The sequence below is a fragment of the Lissotriton vulgaris genome, chromosome 7 (assembly GCF_964263255.1).
Source record: "Lissotriton vulgaris chromosome 7, aLisVul1.2, whole genome shotgun sequence".
In the NCBI taxonomy this organism is placed as follows: Eukaryota; Metazoa; Chordata; class Amphibia; order Caudata; family Salamandridae; genus Lissotriton; species Lissotriton vulgaris.
In genome coordinates, this window is record NC_141695.1 from 977,618,626 (window position 1) to 977,639,213 (window position 20,588).

A 20,588-nucleotide genomic window follows, 5' to 3' on the forward strand; every position below is an offset into this window, starting at 1 on the left:
ACCGGAAATATTTACGAGAGTCTAAGAAGTTCTCTTACACATCATAATGTCAATAGTCAAATTGTAAGATGTGCAAGAGAACTTCTGAGAATATCTCGTAAATATTTCTGGTTGTACTCCTCACTTTGTTTGGCTGCCTGCCACACAGTGCATGGATTTGCAAAGGCTCAAATTTCTCAATGGGAACTTGTACTATGGCTTGTTTACGGTCGCAGCACAAGCTCTCATAGAGAAATGGGAGTATGCGACCGCACCATGTGCAGTCACATTGAAATTACGGTGTCAGGACTGGCCGACAGGAGGTCAGTCAGTCCCGAGACTGCAACAGTATCGGGCAGATGTGAGTCCCCCGATATTGCAATCATGCCTTAAGTGGTGAGATTCAGCGTTACAAAGTGGAGTGAATACTTATTTTTCACCTTACTCATCCACACAGTGCAAATAAGCTATGCAACTACTACATGTGAAGAAGTAGAAGTAGTGGTTTAAGTTTGAGAGACTATGAGACATAATTCATTACTAACCAGTGACAAATTGCAAACTAAAGCTTAAAAACTATTGAAAGATACTTTGAAGACTGCAGTAGAGCTTTAAGTTCTTGTGGTTTCCATGATGACTGTAATGGGGCTCATTGTCAAACAGAACAGATCAGCATAGAGGTACAAAAAAAATAAAAATGAAAGCAGTCATATGATTGGCTACTCATGAGACACTACTAAGAAAATAAGACCACACCACGTAAAAGTGAACAAGCACATCATTAAATATGCCTACCATAGCTGCATCATCTAATGATCCCATCTAGGTTTGTAGCAAGACTTACAAAAGCCTTGTTTCAGGAATAATACAGACACAACTAGTAGGGAATGGATTGCTCGATCTACTCAAGAAAATTTTTAGCGGCAATTCCTTTACTGCTTGTTTCAGACTGCTGCCTGACCTTAAGATGGGTAATGTGAACAATCATTGCCTGGTGAGAGAATATGTCTCAGATGGCTGCCTGACCTTAAGATGGCAAAGGTGAATAGTCAATGCCCAGTGAGTTAATATAAGAGATAGTGATAAAACATGGAATATTACAAAGTACGGTGAGGTAACAAGGCAGGAAACTGATAAATTCACAACCATGAAATACACTAAGGTGGCCTCTGATGGAGTGGACTTACCCTAGAAAGCTCCAGGCTGAAGATAATGTTTCTGCTTTAAAATCCCCACCTAACCTAGCCATCCTCCATCAAAGCCTATGTGATTGGATTTAGTCTTACCATTATTACTGGCAACCAGTTCACATACCGAGGGTGATGAGGGTTGTCCTAGAGAATGTGTGACATGCAACGGTGCATCCTTTGAAGAGCCAGAGATGGGCTCAAGTTAGCTCATCAACCAGAGAGTGATTTCCTACTACTGTATCTCAGGTTGTTCCCTCTGATGAAACACTTTGTTACTCCTGCCATCCCTGAGCCCCTAAAGTTGTTGCGCTGCTATTCCTGCGGTCTTGTCACAAAACACCTGGTAGTACTTCAGTTTCAGTTATGATACTGCATAGTAAACTAGGTACATGACTTCTCAGCCTTTGCTATTCACTATGCCCCACCCCCTTTTTCGTGGGTCTCTCCTTACAGGACCCCCTTCTAATTGGAATACCTCTCGACCCTCACCCTTTTGGGCTCCTACGCTACCTCAATCAACATGGTACAAAATATTTACCAGGCCTATAACTCCTTTGTCCAATTGGGCATTAACTCTGTTAAGATCATTTACCCACTCAACCTATCGCTAAAGGCTAAGAAATCCTTTAAGCACAATACCCTCAAGAGATGGCCCTAAACACTGATATCAGACACATATACATCAAATAAGAACACATTACTAACTGATCTCATCTTCTACACAAACAGAAGAGCACCGTGGAGAAAGGCCCTCACCTTCATGCTGTGCATAAAACAGACCAAAACTACACATGGTTTCCGTCTATCCACGCTTCCATCCACGACCCTTATGGCGGAGCTGACTATCTCCCTTTACAATAATGGTAATATCCTCATCCAAGCGTCTGACCTGAACCTCAAGCATTCTGCCTTTTTGAGGTTCAAGAACTCTCTAACTCCAACGCCTCTATTGACAGCCAAAATGTGCCACTCAATGGCTCTGATACAGAAGCGATTGACAGCCCCTCCTCCCCACTGCCCTCACTCACATCTGCTAACACGGTCCTCTCAGCTCAACCCAATTTAACAGATGCTATGTCAACTCCCCACACCACGAACTTGGAAAACCTACGTCTACCTTGTGCCGATGAAGGTTTAACTGACCAGAGTACATCCCACCTGGTTGATAGCAATACTAATGTTCCTCCTTTACCTTGCATCACTTCTTACCCTCAATCCCTGGCATTACACACTATTCGCTCCAATAACGGGAATGATGACCACCCTACCAACCCTAACTATCAGACAGGATTGGATACTCACACCTTAGGCCTTGAATCTTCCAATCTCAAGGCCAGGAACCTTGTGGATGTCTCCTACACATTGAACAAAAACACATATTCACACTCACTATCACCACAGGCTTCGCCACACTCTACTCCTCCTAACACCACTCCGCCTCTCCCTACTTCCACGCTAAAGTCTGATCCCTATTGCGGGTAGGACCCTATCTCTTTATGTAACAGTGCCAATGGTCCTACCCAACCATCTACTAACTGTACCTCAGCGGAACCTATCCCACCTGCGCGAGCTGCTCTTGCAAACAATTGCTTATACAATCAAGGCCTTGAGAAGAAGATTGATGACCTCAAACATGATATATTGGTAGTCAAAGAACTAGTGCAGTCTGCAGCTCCCCTTGAAGATGGAGAAACAGGTGGTTTCATCCCCCACGCAGAGGTATGATAGCTGTACCAAAAACACTACCTCATTCTTCTCCTATCCTAACTCCAGCTGGTGATCGAGGGCTCTACCCAACCACCTCTCTCAGCCCCACAGACCCCTTCCCCAGTTATCTAATGAAGACAATCTTGAACTACTTGGGACCTACACTGAATCAAAGATGGTCTCCCAAACCAACTCTACTCTTAACATCCCCTCAATCATTGCTAACCCTGACAGGGAACCAATCCTTAACCTCAGAAAGTTGAACACAGAGAACGTACTTCACATAAACACCTCAACTCAAGAAATGGTCACTTCCAAACGGCACATCAATGCGATGCTACTCAATTGTAGATCAGTGGTGAAACACACAGCTGATATTTCTGATCTCATCATTGCGCATAATTTGGACCTTCTGATCATCACTGAAACCTGGCTCGGTAATACCTCCTCCCCAATTCTTGATATCTTAATCCCTTCTGACTACTCTATTCTTAGAAGTGATCGCCTGGATAAAACAGGGGGGGGCATTGCCTTCATTCATCGCTCCAACCTCACAATAAAACAATCCTCCTGTACTGTCTAATCCACGTGTGAACCTCTAGTCGCTGAAATCTGGAACAAAGGCAAGAAGATCTGTGTGCTACACTCGATATATATCACCCTCCTGGTGACAATCTAGTCTTCACTGAGCAAATCATGGAGGTCATCAGCTCGAGCTCGGACCAACTCTGCCACATATATCTCGGAGACTTGAACCTCCATTGGAATGACACAAATGATCCACTTGTCCATTCCTTTAAGACCTTCCTCTCTGACCTCAATTTCTCACAGCTCTGTAAAAGACCTAATCACAATAAAAGCGCCACTCTAGACCTCATCATTGCCAAAGACAACTGCATTCAAATAGGGGAAATCCTACCCCGTGACAGGTAGGATCAAACTCTCTAAACCATGGTTTAATGGTGCCCTAAATGATGAACAGTGCAATCTAAGACTCTCTGAGAGACTCTGGAGAAACTCGCCTTCCATGACAACACTCTCTCAATTAATAAAGTTGAGAAGCGTTTACAACAAACAAAACCAACCAAGCTCTTGAGGCGGAAAGCCGGGAGCGAGACTCTTTTAAAAAAAACTGCTTTTAATTCTATTTTGCACAGAAAGTCACTGAATTTCTTGTTGTCATCACCTACCTACTTGCTCCCACTTTGCTTAGCTCGTGCTGCAGATTTAGCGCTGCCGAGGCCCCCAAGTAAACCATCCCATACCGCCACTCGGCGAGCCCGGAGGCCACGCCCCTTTCCCGGAGGCCACGCCCCCCGGCCGTCGCACTACTTATTGACGCTGATTGCAAGCGCCCAGACCTGTAAGAACCAAGCTCTTGAGGCGGAAAGCCGGGAGCGAGACTCTTTTTAAAAAAAAACTGCTTTTAATTCTATTTTGCACAGAAAGTCACTGAATTTCTTGTTGTCATCACCTACCTACTTGCTCCCACTTTGCTTAGCTCGTGCTGCGGATTTAGCGCTGCCGAGGCCCCCAAGTAAACCATCCCTTACTGCCACTCGGCGAGCCCGTAGGCCACGCCCCTTTCCCGGAGGCCACGCCCCCACGGCCGTCGCACTACTTATTGACGCTGATTGCAAGCGCCCAGACCTGTAAGAACCAAGCTCTTGAGGCGGAAAGCCGGGAGCGAGACTCTTTTTAAAAAAACTGCTTTTAATTCTATTTTGCACAGAAAGTCACTGAATATCTTGTTGTCATCACCTACCTAGGACGCTAGACCTCCTACATAAGGCAGCCATGCTAACGCGCAGCGGGTACGCGCAGCGGGACCGCCGTCATTCCGCCGGAGTTACGCCAGAGTTCAGTCCGTCTGTGCCCGTCCGGGCCCAGACGGGCTTAGGGCTAGACACGCTGGTTTTTTCCCCTAAGGTTAGTATTACCTACACAGGAAATGATTTGATATCATTACGCCCTTCGGGTGAATTGCCTTGCAATTTTATCCATAACAGTGATTTACCTTTTGTAACATGTAATCGATGCAGGAAGGTCCAGAGAGTTATAGGAAAGAAGTCTTTACTAATGGCGTTATTGAATTGTAGGTCTCTCCCTAGCCATTCCATTGAAATTAATTCTCTAGTCATGGATTTCGAGTTAGATATACTATTTTTATCGGAAACCTGGACCACGTCGTGTTCGGGCCCAGATATGGTGCAAGCCCTCCCCCCTGGCTATCTAATTTACCATCTAGATAGGCCTATTGGGCGAGGAGGCGGTCTTGCTATCATCTCTAGGGACCCGCTGGCCTGCAGAGCTCAGGATGGAGGGGTGCTTGACTGTGAGAGCTGTCAATTCTCACTATTGATATCACCTACGACCTCCATCTCAGGCCTCCTAGTGTACCGCCCCCCCGGGGTGTGTAGGTAACTTCGCCAGTTCGTTGATTGAAACTGTCACGCTTTTGGCATCGTCATCCGCCAATTTTGTGGCACTTGGAGATTTTAATCTCCATTTTGAGGACCCTGCGGACACACTTGCTGCCGATCTGAGAGGTGATCTGAAAGCCTTTGACATGAGCCTAATTAATTCAGGGGCCACGCACTGTAAGGGCCACCTACTGGATCCAGTCTTTTCGAATATGGATAGGATTGAAGCCTCAACTCCTTTAGCTTTACCGTGGTCAGACCATTTTTTGGTTCCTTTCAATTGGCAGTTTGACCTAACGGACGCAACTATTCCTAGGACCTATTTGGTTGACAGGGCTTGGTCCAGGCTCCCAGTTGAGCGCTGGATTGCCAATCTAGATGGGACTCGCCCTTGTTCGGTGCAGGATCCATTAATGGCTGATATAAACTTGGAAAATTGGCTAAACAGATCCTTAGACGCTATTCTTCCCAAAAGGAAAATGCCAAAGAGGGAGAAAAGAGTGGGTTCAGCCCATTGGTATTCCCAGACGTTGAGAACCCTTAGGAAAGGTTGCAAAAGGCTAGAGAGGATTTGGAGAAAGGATTGGGGAGAGGCAACCCGGAAGGAGTATCGTAAGGCAATAAGAGGATACAAAGCCGCTCTCAGGGATGCCAAAGCCAAGTTCTTCGAGGAGAGAATTGGCAACTCGGCTAACTCCCCTAGAGAGTCGTTCAAGGTCTTCAGAGACCTTCTGAAAACTCCGGACCCGCCACTGAGCCATTAGAGCCCTCAAAAGAAATGTACAGAACTGGCTAACTACTTTCATATGAAAGTAGCAAACATCATAAATTCCTTACCACCATCCCAGGAATTAGATATAGGCAAACAGCGAGCTGATGTTCGATTAAGCTCGATGTTTTTGGCCCAGTGACCTCTGATGAAGTCCTTAGGGTTCTAGGGGCCATGAAGAGTGGTTCACCGAGGGATCCGGTCCCGATGAGATATCTTAAGCAGATAACAACTACCATCGCGGAACGAGTAACAGATCTTATCAATGCATCCTTGGCACAGGGGTCGGTTCCACCTAGTTGGAAAAAAGCGGTCGTAAATGCCCTTTTGAAAAAGCCTGGTCTAGATCCATCAGACCTGGCTAATTTCAGACCGATCTCTCTGCTGCCTGGGTTCGGTAAGATTGCGGAGAAACTGGTGAACAGGCAGCTGTCACACTTCTTGGAGTCCAATGGCCTGTTGTGGAATTCCCAAACGGGATTCAGGCCGGGCCAAGGCACTGACACCGCCCTTCTGGCAGTCGTGGAGGAAGCCAGGAGCATTCTGGATACAGGAGGATCAGTGGCAGTGATCCTCCTGGACCTTAGTGCGGCTTTTGATACCGTAAACCATCAGGTGCTGCTCCAACGACTATCAGAAGTGGGCCTGACTGGAATGGCCTTGAAGTGGCTCGCGTCGTTTCTTCACCAACGAACCTATCAAGTCTGGGAAGGTAGTGCTCAATCCGCCCCATCCCTCTTCAATGTGGTGTGCCTCAGGGCTCCTCCCTGAGCCCCACATTGTTTAATGTCTATATGGCACCGCTAGAGGATGTGGTGGCACCACTGGGCATCAAAATAATCAGCTACGCTGATGATACCCAGTTGGTGGTGGCCCTCTCCCAATTAGGGGACCATCCTGACCTTTTGCACTCCTGCTTGTCCAAGGTGTATACTTGGATGGGCAACTCAGCATTAAAATTGAACAGCGCTAAAACAGAGCTGATGCTGCTGGGACATGCGGGGCCTTCGTTACCGCCAGGTAGCTGGCCGACTTGCCTTGGCGATCCTCCAACTCCCAAAAAAGAGATTAAAAGTTTGGGCCTGTGGCTTGAACAAAAGTTGTCGTTCAAGACCCATGCAAAGAAAACCGCCGGAGTCTGTTTTTCCTTGCTTCGATCGGCCCGCAAGATCCTACCCCTTCTCCCTCCGACCTCCAGGAAACTCCTTATTCAGGGGCTGATTGTCTCGAGGTTGGACTACAGCAATGCGCTTTTTCTGGGTGCCCCGGAGGCAACGCTCACTAAACTTCAACAAGTGCAGAACGCGGCAGCAAGACTGCTGTTGAATATTCCTAGGAGACAATCGGCAAAACCAGCATTAAGAGCGCTGCATTTGCTCCCAGTACGGGAGAAGATAAAATTCAAATCTCTCTGTACGGCTCATAAAATCCTAAGAGGGAAAGGCCCGCCCATCCTGCATAATATGGTTCTCCCCTATAAGGCTACTAGAGCACTTCGCTCGGACCATAAATCCCAGGTAAAAGTGGCCAGAGTTAAAAGAGCCCGGACGGGCGAGAGAAGATTCTCGGTGAATGTGGCCAAGTTATGGAACGCACTGCCCTTGAATTTACGAACAGAGACCGGTATCATTCGGTTCCGAAAGTTGCTTAAAACTCACCTATTTCCCGCCTAATGATGTCCTTTTCTCAGCCCCATCCCTCTGAGCTATGAACGAGCGCTGGGATGCCCGAGGGTAACCACGCGCTATATAAGATTCCAAATAATAATAATAATAATACGCTTGGCAAAAATCGACCACTTCAGATCTCAACTGGATGGAGCTAAAAATAGACCAAAAACACTCTTCGAACTCATCAAGGAATAATCTATCCAATATCCTTACCGGAGCTCGGCTTCGCTATCCATGCTCTCTAGTGGTGATGATTTTAGAGCTCACTTCGCTGATAAAACAACTAAAATAGAGCTGGAGCTATTACCCACCACCCCAACTTTATTATCCAAAATACCACCTGCAGAATCAGGGGAGGGGGCTGAATCCTTGACAATTTACCACCAGCCTTTGGGCAGCTCTCTCAAAAACAATGCTATTTGGAGCAGTTTTCTCCTACTAGACTACACTGAGATACTTTGCAATATGACATCCATCAAACCCTCCAACCCCTTTCAAGATCCACTACCCGCCAAGCTCTATAAAGATTTAATCTCAGCCGTCTCCCTCTTTGGTCCAAGATCATTCATGAATCTCTCATACAGGGAAAGATCCCGGACTGCCTAAAAGTTGGGCAAGTTACTCCCATTCCTAAAAGGCCAGATGCCGACCTATCAGATCCTAACAACTTCTGACCTATCACCAGCAGTATGACGCTAGCGAAAGTGCTGGAAAAAAGTGTTCATTTACAGCTCTGCAAACATATTGAGAAATATCATCTCCTGGATCCTCACCAGTCAGGATTCAGGGCAGGTCACAGCACTGAAACGGCACTAACGACCATCGTGGATGACGCTGTGAGAGCCCTTGACCAAAATGTCCCTTGTCTCCTGATCCTTCTAGACCTGTCCTCAGCCTTCGATACCATCCAACATAAAAACTTGATTGATCTCCTACAAAATAGGATGGGATTGTTGGGCTTGGAGATAAATTGGTTTGCCTCCTTCCTTCACAACCGCACCCAAAGGATCAAAGTGAATCATGCCCTAGCTTCCAGTACCCTGGTCATAATTGGAGTCCCCAAAGGCTCGACGCTCTCGCCCTCTCTCTTCAATCTATTTTTGGAGCCTCTTGCAGTCATTTTGAATAGAGCCAACATCCAATACCACATGTATGCGGATGACACGCAATTGTGCCCGAAGATCTCATCACAGGAGTACATAAAAACTTTAAATTCTGAACTTGCACAAACTCAACAATGGCTAGCCTAAAACCATCTCTTACTAAATACTCTCAACACAGAATTTCTTTTGCTCACCCCACCTAATCAATCAGCTACTACCCTTGACTGGAATAAACATCTAACTGCTCTGAACTGAACACCTCATGTTGTAGACTGTGCCAAATCTTTAGGTGTCACCTTGGATAAGCTTCTAAATATGCAAGCACTACTAGGCGAGGCAATTTCCAACTCAACACACTGAAGATAATCAAACCATTCCTCCCCCCCTTAAAGACCTCAGGCCGGCAGTACAATCCTTGATTATCCCTAGATTGGAATATGGATTGGTGAGCCTAGCAGGACTTCCCAAAGCCAGCTTAGCCCCACTCAGAGCAACCTTGAATGCTTCAGCTAGGCTTTTAACGGGATCTAGGAAATTTGATCATATTTCACCCGACCTATTGCAGCTAAACTGGTAATCTATTGAAGCTAGAATCAGACTCAAATTTGCTTGTTTGACTCATAAGGCCATACACTGCAATTCCCTATACTACCTAGCAAATAAACTATGGCTATTGGGCAATATCAAGACCCTTAGAAGTACGTCCACCCTTCTCTTAAAGCCGCCAAGATTCAAAAAGAAAAGATCATACAACCGTGCGTTCACCAGTCTTGCTCCTAGAATCTGGAAATCCTTACCATCCGAAATCAGATCAAATCCTTCTACTACTTCCTTTAAAAAACTGGCAAAAAAACTACTAATGAACAAACTTTAATTGCACTGATCATATTCGGGTGTTTTTGTAAATAACCAAATTCTTGATGTACTCTCACTGATGTTCTTTATGTCTTTACCTTCTTTTTGCATTTGTTTTTTCCCAGTCCTCCGATAGCTCCTTTAACTGCATCATTTGTTGATTTTTGCTTGATCCCCTTTTGTTAATATTCTTCGATCGGACTTCTTGGTTCCTTCTATTGTATGATGTTTTACTCTGAGCAATACATGGCGCCTCTGATACACCCTACTCAATACTCTTGAATGTTCTCCCACAGTTTGTACTCTCACTTACCTCCTTTTGTTTGTTTTGTATAATGGCTGAAGACTACTCTGTACAGCACTCGGATACCCATTTGGGTCTTGTTCGCGCTCTATAACACTTTTAAAAACAAATTACCTCCACCATGTGAAAAAAATTATTGCACAGGAGTTTTTGTGCCCTTTGCACACAAATGCGCTGAATAGCAGGAAGCCTGGACAATATTCAATGGAAAAGAGTGAGATGTGGAAGCATCCGAGGGCTATGCCCCAAACAGCTTGTGCAGAAATGAGGAAGAGGTGAGCAGTAGAAGAAGGATTGACTGCTCTGCATGAAGTGCTATATGAAGAATGGAAAACAATGATGAGTCTGACAAGATGCAGCATTTTGAAACTTTCTACACAGAACACAAAGAGTTGTGAAAAAATTAAATGAAATAATAAATGTTTAATAAAACCTCTAAACAGTATAAAACATTTAAAAAATAAAAGTTGTGCCCTATAAAAAAACTTTTTTTAAAACCAGAAAAACATTACAAAAATCTATCAATCAATTAGGCGCTTGTTAAGCGCAAATACTGACCAGTAAGGGTCTCAAGGCGCTGTGAAAGAGGGGTGGGGGGATGGAGGTTTAGCAGGCTCCAGTCCATCAAGAGGGGGGTCTGTCGAAGAGCCAGGTTTTGAGGTTTCTTGCAAAAATGGGGAGCGATGTTGTCTGTCTGAGGTGGAGCGGACGGGCATTCCAGGCACGGGCTGCAAGGAAGGAGAAGGAGCGGCCTTTTTATCTGTTCTTTCTGGTACGTGGACCCACGGTGTGGGAGACCTGGGCAGATTGTAGGGTCCTCTGGGGGCATGGAATTTGAGTCCGCTGTTCAGGTATGCTGGTCCAGTGTCATGCAGGGCCTTGTGGACGTGGGTGTGCATCTTGAAGGTGACTTTAGCTTCGCTAGGGAGCCAGTGGAGAGTGTGCAGGTGCTAGGAGATGTGGCAGTGTCTTGGAAGGTAGAGGACTAGTCTTGCTGCGGTGTTCTGGACTTTCTGTAGCTTGCGGATCAGGATTTTGTTTATTCTGGCATTGAGTGCGTTGCTGTAGTCGAATCTGCTGGAGACAAGAGTGTGAGTGACTGTCTTTCTGTGTTCAAGGGGGATCCATTTGAAAGTCTTAGTAGGAGGCAGAGGGTGTGGAAGCAGGAGGATGAGATAGAGTTGATCTGGTAGTCCATTTTGAGTTAGGAGTCCAGGATGATTCCCAGGTTGCATGCGTGGTCCGTGGGGGTGGAATGGCTTTCGAGGGTTGGGGGGCCACCAGGTGTCGTTCCGGGCATTGGGGTTTGGGCCCATAATGAGTACTTCTGTTTTGTTGGTGTTTAGTTGTAGGCAGCTGTTTTTCTTCCATTTGGCGAAGGCTTGCATGCCTTCTTGTGTCTGGCGGTATTGGGTTTATTGGATAGGGAGAGGATGAGTTGGGTGTCGGCTGCATATGACACAATGTTGAGTCCGTAGGTTCTAGCGATGGGACGAGCGGAGCCATGTAGATGTTAAAGAGTGTAGGGCTGAGGGAGGACCCCTGGGAGACTTCGCAAGTGGTAGGTGTATAGTCGGAGAGGAAAGGGTGGAGTCTGACCGGCTGAGCTCTGCCATAGAGGAAGGAGCAGATCCAGTTGAGGGCCTTGTCTTGGATCCCTGCGTTGTGGAGTCTGCATATTAGGGCGCAGTGAGAGACTGTATCGAACACCCCTGAGAGGTTGAAGAGGAGGAGGGCTGTTGTTTCTCCTTTGTCCAGTAGGGTGCGGATGTCATCTGTTGCAGCGAGGAGGGCAGTTTCCGTACTGTGGTTTTGTCTGAAGCCGGATTGGGAGGCGTTGAGGATGTTGTGCTCTTCGATGAATGTGACGAGTTTGGTGTTGATGGCTTTCTCGATGACTTCCTCTTGGAACACTCAACAAAATATATAAATACACATCCACTGTCTTCTACAAACAGCCACAGGCTGTGTGTAGATAGGAACTCTTTGGATTAGAAGGTTATGTGCAGCAGGGCAGTTGGCTTCCCATGAGGGACTTGGACAAGATGCCAAGCCCTTCAGCCCAGTGTGCATGACACAATGACTTTGCTGAATATGAGATATGAAAATGATTCTTTTTAAAACAGACATTCACTAAAAAAAAATGAAATGTGTCATTGTAGTTAGATATGGAAAAAACCTTAAGTTACAAAAAAACTCAAAACTTCACTGAAAAAAGTAAAAGTGAAAGTGACATTATAGTTAGGTTACAAATTCACATACAGTGCAACATTTAAAATAGAAAAACACACTGAAATTTGCTAGTTGTAGTTTAATGGGTTAACAATAACGTGTGCCCCAGTCATGTCTTGCTTGCGATCTCACATTTTATATCCCTAATGATATGCTAAATGACAACATTGATAACATTACACGTTTTATCATTGATGAAAACTCCAATGGAATCCTTGAATATATCATTCAAGCTACTTCTCAAATTACTCAACAAACCACTGAATCATTTAAAAAAAACAAATTAGGCAGTAAAGGGCTAGTAAATATATACTGTATAGATTGACTATATGTAGATCCATGCATGTAAGAAATAGAAATGGTGTTGCACTGAAGACACATATGATTCACTGTAGTAAAATGTACATGGGTTAACATTTAACTATCAATAAAGTTTTAAGTCTAACCCGTACTTCATTGGTATAACAGAATAAGAATGCCTAAGTGAATTCATGAGTCAAAGAGAGATATGAGCCTCTTTTCATCAGTGCACACCTAGTGCTTGAATATATAGATGTAATTCTCATTATGGGGCTCATTAGAATAGTGTAATGATTGCCACTGCCAGGCCGGCCATATTAGGATAGCAGTGGGTATCACGGCGGACACAAAGTTTGTCAGCCGCTTTCCCGCCGGTGGCAATCATCACGATTGCCTGCCGGGCGGAGCTGGGCCACTAATATGGTGGCGGTGCCTAGCCACATTAGGATGTGGGTGTGTATAGGCCTTTCCATGGTGGCAATGCCGCCAAGGAAAGGCTGGTGGGGATCGGCTTTGGGGGCCCGTTGCGGGCCCCCTTAGGGGGTGGGGGGTGCACTGGGGGTACCCATGGTACTCCCTGCAGTTCCTTGCACCACGTGGCAGGCATCGCGTGGTGCCTGCTACATGGTGGAGGGGAATGCTGTGCATGCTCTTTTCCCATTGCGTACGGTGCTGCTGGCTGCAGCACCGTCCGCAATGGCAAAAGGCCATTATGCGCCCTGTTGACGTTGCCTCTGTGGCTTGGTATTCATGTTAGATGAATGACTGTCCTCTCAGTTGCAGAGTGGAGAATGGAGAGGTAGATAAGCTATGGAGTGGCTTTTCCACTGTAATTAATGTCCATGCTGCCTCTGGAGTGTTGATTTTTTTTTGTTGAATACTACTTTTAGATGGGCTAGAAACAGCAATCTATAGGGAAGATTAAGGGCCTGGAGCTTTTGCTTGACAGCGGTGAAGGAACTGCACTGTAATTATGCTTCTTTGGTATAGTCCGCAATATATAAGCACTTTATTGCCTTGGATGCAGAGTTCTGGATGGGAGCGTGCCTCTTGCAAGATGTTCATTCATGCCTGGTGTTATCAATGTTCATTAGTGCAGGGCAATGGATAATATTTCCGCCTCGCATCAATATTTATGTTTATTATTTTATGGAACCACTGAGGACCATTACAACCTTTTTATTGCCACCTGGTGTCCTTTAACGTTCCTTAGTCAAGAGGGGTCATGAAGTCCTGTAATTGCTTGGGTTCTTGAGGGTCATTAATGCCTGTATAGGCTCGGGGTCATTGCTGATAGAATACACACAGTTAAAGCAGTGCAATAAGATAAAACGACATTTAATGTATTTTAATATATTGCCAACTCACTGTGAGGTCACTGTAACCTGCAATGTGAGAGGCAGGAAGCAGCACATTTCACCTTAGTTTGGCTGTTGTCTGTGCTGTAGTGAACGCGTGAAATGTAACCTTTGCACCGTAATAATAAATAGTAGACTGAATATTGATTAGAATACCATTTCCAAATAAAATGTTTTATTAGGCTGCATTTATTTTCACTGGCATGGCATTTATGTATAGTGACATTGTATTCCTCAATGCTGTCAACTTGCCACTTTCAATAAACAATGTAATCACATCTGCAAACATAGAGGTAGAAAATCTAAATTACCATATGTTAGGGAAAGCAAATTAAGGTGGTACCCTTTTGAACGCGTTGATTTGCATTACCAACCAACATTTGAATTCTGAGTCAGCTTTTGCATTTGAACCTTGCTGAGATCATCTAAGTAAAAGATAGCTTTCTATTCACCATTAAGGTTCTCAAACTCATTGTCCAATGATAAATACCAATACTGCTGGGTGTGCTCCCTAGTGTGTTATGGAGTATTTAATGGTAAAACTGAACGCTTTCTCCCTTATGAGCTGCAAAAATCAAATGTGCAATATTCTTCTCACATTAACTCCACTAAGTTTAACCTTGGAAAATTTGCTTGGTGAAGAAATGTGGTATTATAATGCCATGGGCCATTTCCTTATGGTGCTCCGCCACTGCAGTGAAAAGCAGAACACCTGTTTTGTATACCTTCAGGGCTTAAAGCCAATTAATTTAAACCAATATTTCTCAGTTTGGGGTCTATTTACTAAGATTTAACGCTGTGTTTGCGTCACAAAGGTGATGCAAATCGACACTAAGGGGCATATTATCAAGGACAGGCGATACATTATCGCCGCTTTTATCGGCAGGAAACTGCTGATAAAGCGGCGATGATGGCCTTGATGATATGCTCTATGAATTCCAATCGAAGCCCATGTTAGATGTGTTCACATCTAACATGGGCTTCGATTGGAATACATAGAGCATATTATCAAGGCCATCATCGCCGCTTTATCAGCAGTTTCCTGCCGATAAAAGCGGCGATAATGTATCGCCTGTCCTTGATAATATGCCCCACAATCTTTTTTTACTAATTTACTTCCCAGAGCTAAACTTCTTTAGTACTACACTAAATACTCAAAAGTAGAGCATTACGTAGCGCCAAGGGGGAGTACCATGAGTGGTGCATGGGCATTCCCATACAACACCCAAGGTTTCTGATGCTAAACCCTATTTAAAGGTAGACAGGGTTTAGGTTGAGAAAATAGCACCAATTTCAAAAAAGTGCGATGAAGGAGATATACTTTATTTTCTTCTCCATTTCTGACTTTGTATGCACAGTACAGCATACATACACATTGGAAAAAAGTTTAAAGTTAGTCTGAGCATAACATTTGGTACTGGAAGGCTATCCCTTGAGTACAAAACCTATGCTAGACTCATGCAGACATCCTTGCACTATGGTGCACGTTAGCTAAATTCAGTGCCATCACTAGGGAGATGAGAGGAGAGTGCCACATTTTGGTGAATATGCCATGCTCCCACTCTCTTCTTCAAGCGCAATGCAGCCCAGCTATTTTGACTGCTGCTCTGCATGACATTTCTGAAAATCGGCCCCTTCGGGGAAGATTTACGAAAGCTTAATGTGAGGCTGCACTGCCTTGCGCAACAGGGAGGGACCAGGAGAGTGCCATCTTTTCAAATATATTGCTCTCTACTCCCCTTTCTCTTGCACACCTTACTGCCATAGTGCTAGGGAGTGTGTATGACTCCAGCATAGGTGTTGTACAGGAAGGATAACCTTCCTGTGCAAAATTCTGTGCCTAGACACAAGGAAAACTTTTCCCACTTTTTATGCATGCTGCACAGTGCAGTACGCATGCAAAGTTGGAAAAGGAAGGAGGAATTAAAGCATTTCTCCTACCTTATGCTGAATCCAATCTAATGTGTTTAGTAACCATGGGTGGTGGCGTGAGAGCGCCCATGCATCCTCCTTGGCACGCCCCCACAGCGCAAAGTAGTGCGAAGCAGCGCTATGCACTGCTTTGCATTACTTTTACTTTTGCTTTTACGTAATTCCACCACTATACAAGTTTAGAGCTGGAAAGTGAATTCGAAAAAAGATTTTGTATCATTTTGCGTCACTTTTGTGACGCAAACACAGCACAAAAGCTTAGTAAGTCTCCCTCTTAGTGTATTATTTTATAGAGCAGAACTAAGAAACAAACAGGCAAACCTTGCTCACTGTTTCCAATCTGTGCTGTCCAAAAACGTGCATCTAACACAGTAAAGATAGCGGTTAAATGAAGTGAGTTTACACAGTGCAGGTGCTTTAAGGTAGTGGGGCCCCATCCTGATTCGGTCCCAGATGTCACTATGTGGAAGGTGCAACTCTCAGTTTTGTCTGTATTAGGATCACTTTTTTACCACTCCTCTAGCCAACATGCCTACATTAACTAAGAGACCACATTGCACATTTTAAGCTCAAGGTGCATTATTTAAACTAACTATATTGAAATACGCCTACATGGGTTAGCACTTTTAATTTTAAAATCTTTGAGCGGCAGCATGCCATGGATTACTGGGAGTGGTGTTTGCTACCTACATATTCACGTTAGCAAGAAAGCTTCCTTCGAACGCTAGCTCAGCTGCTAATATGATGTTGTTCCTTAATGCTCCGCCTAAAAGAATGCCACACATTACAATAGCAAATTAACAATAGAAACAAGTGCATTTATAATATGCGGTGTGTGATCACAGTCCCATGCTCATTATTCAACGAGCACTGCATGTGCAAACCACAGACTCTCATCTCCCCAGGGAAACCTTCCATAACATCATTCATGAATATTCAAAAATAGATCCCCCCGGGGAATGTTGCCACTGGTAAAGATGCTGTGAATATTTGCAAAGGAACTCGATGGCTGTGTGAGTAAAACCACCGAGAGTGTGAAAATATAAATGAACATTAGATAGAGGATGGAAATCCAGGTTGTGAATACATCAGGCACAAAATAAAAACAGGGGAGTCAGTGATCTGATTTGAAATGTGAGGCACACTTTTAGACATCAGAACCAGGAATAGATTAATTCTCGACGGCGTCTTTGCATGTATTCATGGGCATTCTGCATGGTTGCTAATGCATTTGAGGATCAGTAGCGCCTTTGCATTTCATTCTTGGAGAGAATAACAAAGTGAGAGGATGTGGCCTAACGTCCGCATCGGTGTCGGCTCAACATCCTGAGATTGTGAGTAAATCACTTAAACTCTCAGTGCCTACCAAAAATTAAAAATGAATGTGCCTTTGTGTAATATAACTGGTGCTCATGTACGGGTCCAATTCTTTCGGGTCGAGTTTGCGCTATGTAAAACTGCAACAAAAAAAGTGATGAGAAACAAAGGGTGGGCCTATCTGAATCACCAATAGGCGATGTCCCAATTCTGTGCGATATAACTATGACTTTTTAAGGAAAACAAGAAGGCGAATGTCCTAGTGCAGAGACAGTTTAACAGTTTTACTTCTGTGGACCCCACTTAATCATTTCAGGAACCAAGGACCCCCACTGAATCATTAGTGGAACCTGGTAACTCTCACTGAGACACTACTGGAAGTAGGGGACCCCAGCCTAAGCATTTTAAATTATTTAAATCACAAAACAATACACAAAAAATGCACAAACATGCATTCATAAAAAAATAAAAATATTAATGAAATATTTTGTTGAATTCACAAACAAATATATTAAAATAGGAAGGTTGGAACGTTTTTAAAGTCAAATAAGGCCTCTCATGGTTTGATGGTTTGCAGTGCTCCCATGAATCAATCTGAGGATACTATCTTAGGGGGTCATTAGGATGGCGGATGGACCTGTGTCCGTCCGCCACCCCCGAGGAAGAGGGACCGTCCGCATGGGCAGCGGCGGTCCCTCCATGCAAATTAGGATGTGACCGCCACCCTGGTGGTCACATCCTGTTCCTTTAACCTTGCGGCGGGTGCTGCTTGGATCAGCAGCCACCGCAAGGTTAAAAATGCATGTTTAACATTAACATGCACAAAGTGGCAGGCACCGCGCGGTGCCTGCCGCTTTGTGCATGTAAATGCTGGGGGGTACCATAGGTACCCCCCATGTGCAGCCCCCACCCCTCGACACCCTGGGGGCCCGCAACGACCCCCAAACACCAAAGACCACATGCTTTTCCACGGCGGAAAACCCGCCGTGGAAAAGCATGTTTCCGCATGAATCCTAATATGGCTGGCGGTGTCTGAAAGACACAGCCACCATATTAGAGCTTTTCCACAGCGGGACCGCGGCGGAAAAGTGGCGGACGGTCTTCACGTACGCAGATGACCCCCCTGCCATCCTAATCTGGCGGGGGGTCTTTGCAATCACCGCAGCGGTGAATCCGCATCCTCCGGGTCGGCGGTGGATTCCGCCGGCCCGGAGGATGCGGATTCATGGCAATCCTAATCGGCCCCTATATTTTTATCCTTCAATTTCAAATTTCTTCACTTCAACAGAATGCTTTAAAATGTTCTGTTTTATATTTTGTTTCTTAATTTGTTTATACTTTATTAATCTGTGAATACTATTTACTTTTCTAAGCAGTTGCGGACCCCCTGAGTGGGATTTGCTGACCCACAGCGGTCCCCAGACCTCAGGTCATGAACCACTATTTTAGCAGAATATTACTCATTTAGGAGTGGTCAAACACAAGGCACCTGAGGGGTTGTGGATTTTTAGCGCATCTTTTTTCATTACCAGGGACATGGGCGCAAGTGTAACATTGGCCTTTGCAGGCCCTTTGAAGCAGAGGAGCAACCCTTCAGGAGGCCCCAACTCTTCAGTGGCTCTCCATTTAACCTAGGGCCAATGGATAGCTGTGAGACAATGGGACTGGGAGGCCCTCATGACATTCTGCAGGGGGATCATTATGCCACTGATCAGGGATGTCTTGATTTGGCCAGTCACATATATGAGTGCATAGTTCACAAGTAGAAGGTTGCAGAGCCAGCAATACTCTGAAAGTGCAAGAGTTACCAATACACAGCACCTAGCATATTTATTGGAAGTGCATGCACTTTGTAATATGCAAATTGCAGCACAAAGGGATTCAAAATACATATTGTTGAATGGCAACACATGACTTCACTTTTGGATAGTTTTTTTGGATCCGCCTCTTATTTATTGTTGATTGCAAGTATGCTAGTCTGATAAATCTTTAATCCTGCAAATGTTTTGGATTAATGATATATCAGAAATAATGTGTTTTCAGTGTCTAGATGTCCATGTTTGTGGTTGAAAAAAATAATGAATTCAGTAGAATGTAAGTGAAATCAGCAAGGGAAGATTTCTCCCTTTTAATCCTCTGTTAGTTAGGCTACTGCTTGGGAGAGGTAAATGTATGTTTTGCGTAGAAACAGCGAGGATTGTCATATTGGAGATTACTAAATCTGCATTGGAATAACAATACAAAAGACAAGATAAAATGTTTGAATGGTTTTATACACAATATGGAAGCGTGAACACATTGCAGTTGACCCTTCAACTCAACAAACATTGAAATGTTTCCCTCTCCCCTGTGATAGAGCCTGCCTGAAATTGCAACTAGTGGCCAAGCATTTTAAATACAAAGATAATCTCCATCTTAAAAACCTCATTTCATGCCCTATATCCTAAATCAGAGATAATATGATAGAGGACTTTTCCTCTTGGACAAATCATTCACCACCATTGCAGACGTAAAATTTCATGTAGTTCTTTATTTGTTCTCACCACATTATCAGTATCCTTTCTTTGAGGATACAATTGCAAATCTCTGAATAAAAATAGTTTTTTTTTAATTTAACATAAGGCCTTAGTGAATGTTCCCACAATTTAACTCCAAATAATTGCAGGCTACCAATGGAAGTCAAGATAACCGGCCAACGATTATGCATTGATCTGGAGCCCTAAACGTTGTCATGAATTCTCTTCAATTGTAATTCAGGCAATGAAGTTCAATATGTATGGAAGAGCCCAGAAGGCCAGGGCAGAATTTGTGTTCAACGTTGAGGAATGAGAGGGTCCCCGCTGAGCAGTGTGACATTTTAGGACAGACACTGGCCCCGTGGATATGATGCAACTCCAATCACAGCTTGAGAGGAGATCACAGCAGCCATTTTGAGATCTATCCAATGGTGAAGGCATGATAAAAAGTCAGCAATCTAGTATAGTACAACAGATGGCAGTCACTAGGCATCCAAAAATCCTAATATCTGCTGTAGTTTAAGGTACTATCTTTTTAATGAATGACGTACACAATAGAGGCACAAACATCAGGCTTTTCCAAATTCTTATTTTGTGAAAAATTGTTTTAAAGTACCTATTATTTTGAAACCCATACACCGCTTTTCATCCATTAGAATTTGGAAGGGTCAGCCTTAAGTCTACTGCAGATGTATTTAGATCATGGAGTTAAACATCATCCCACTCACATATTATTTGAAGGATTACACGGATAATTGCCTGGTAGAAAATAGTTCTATTTAATCCTTGTCTTGGTGTGGGTAAACTCTCAAACTCAGCTGCAAGTATTTGCAGGCCATGGGAAATCCAGGTTCTGGGGATGGGCGTAATTAGGTCAATTCCATTTACAGTAATCGCTCAGAATTACCTAAGAATTCCACATGATTACACTTG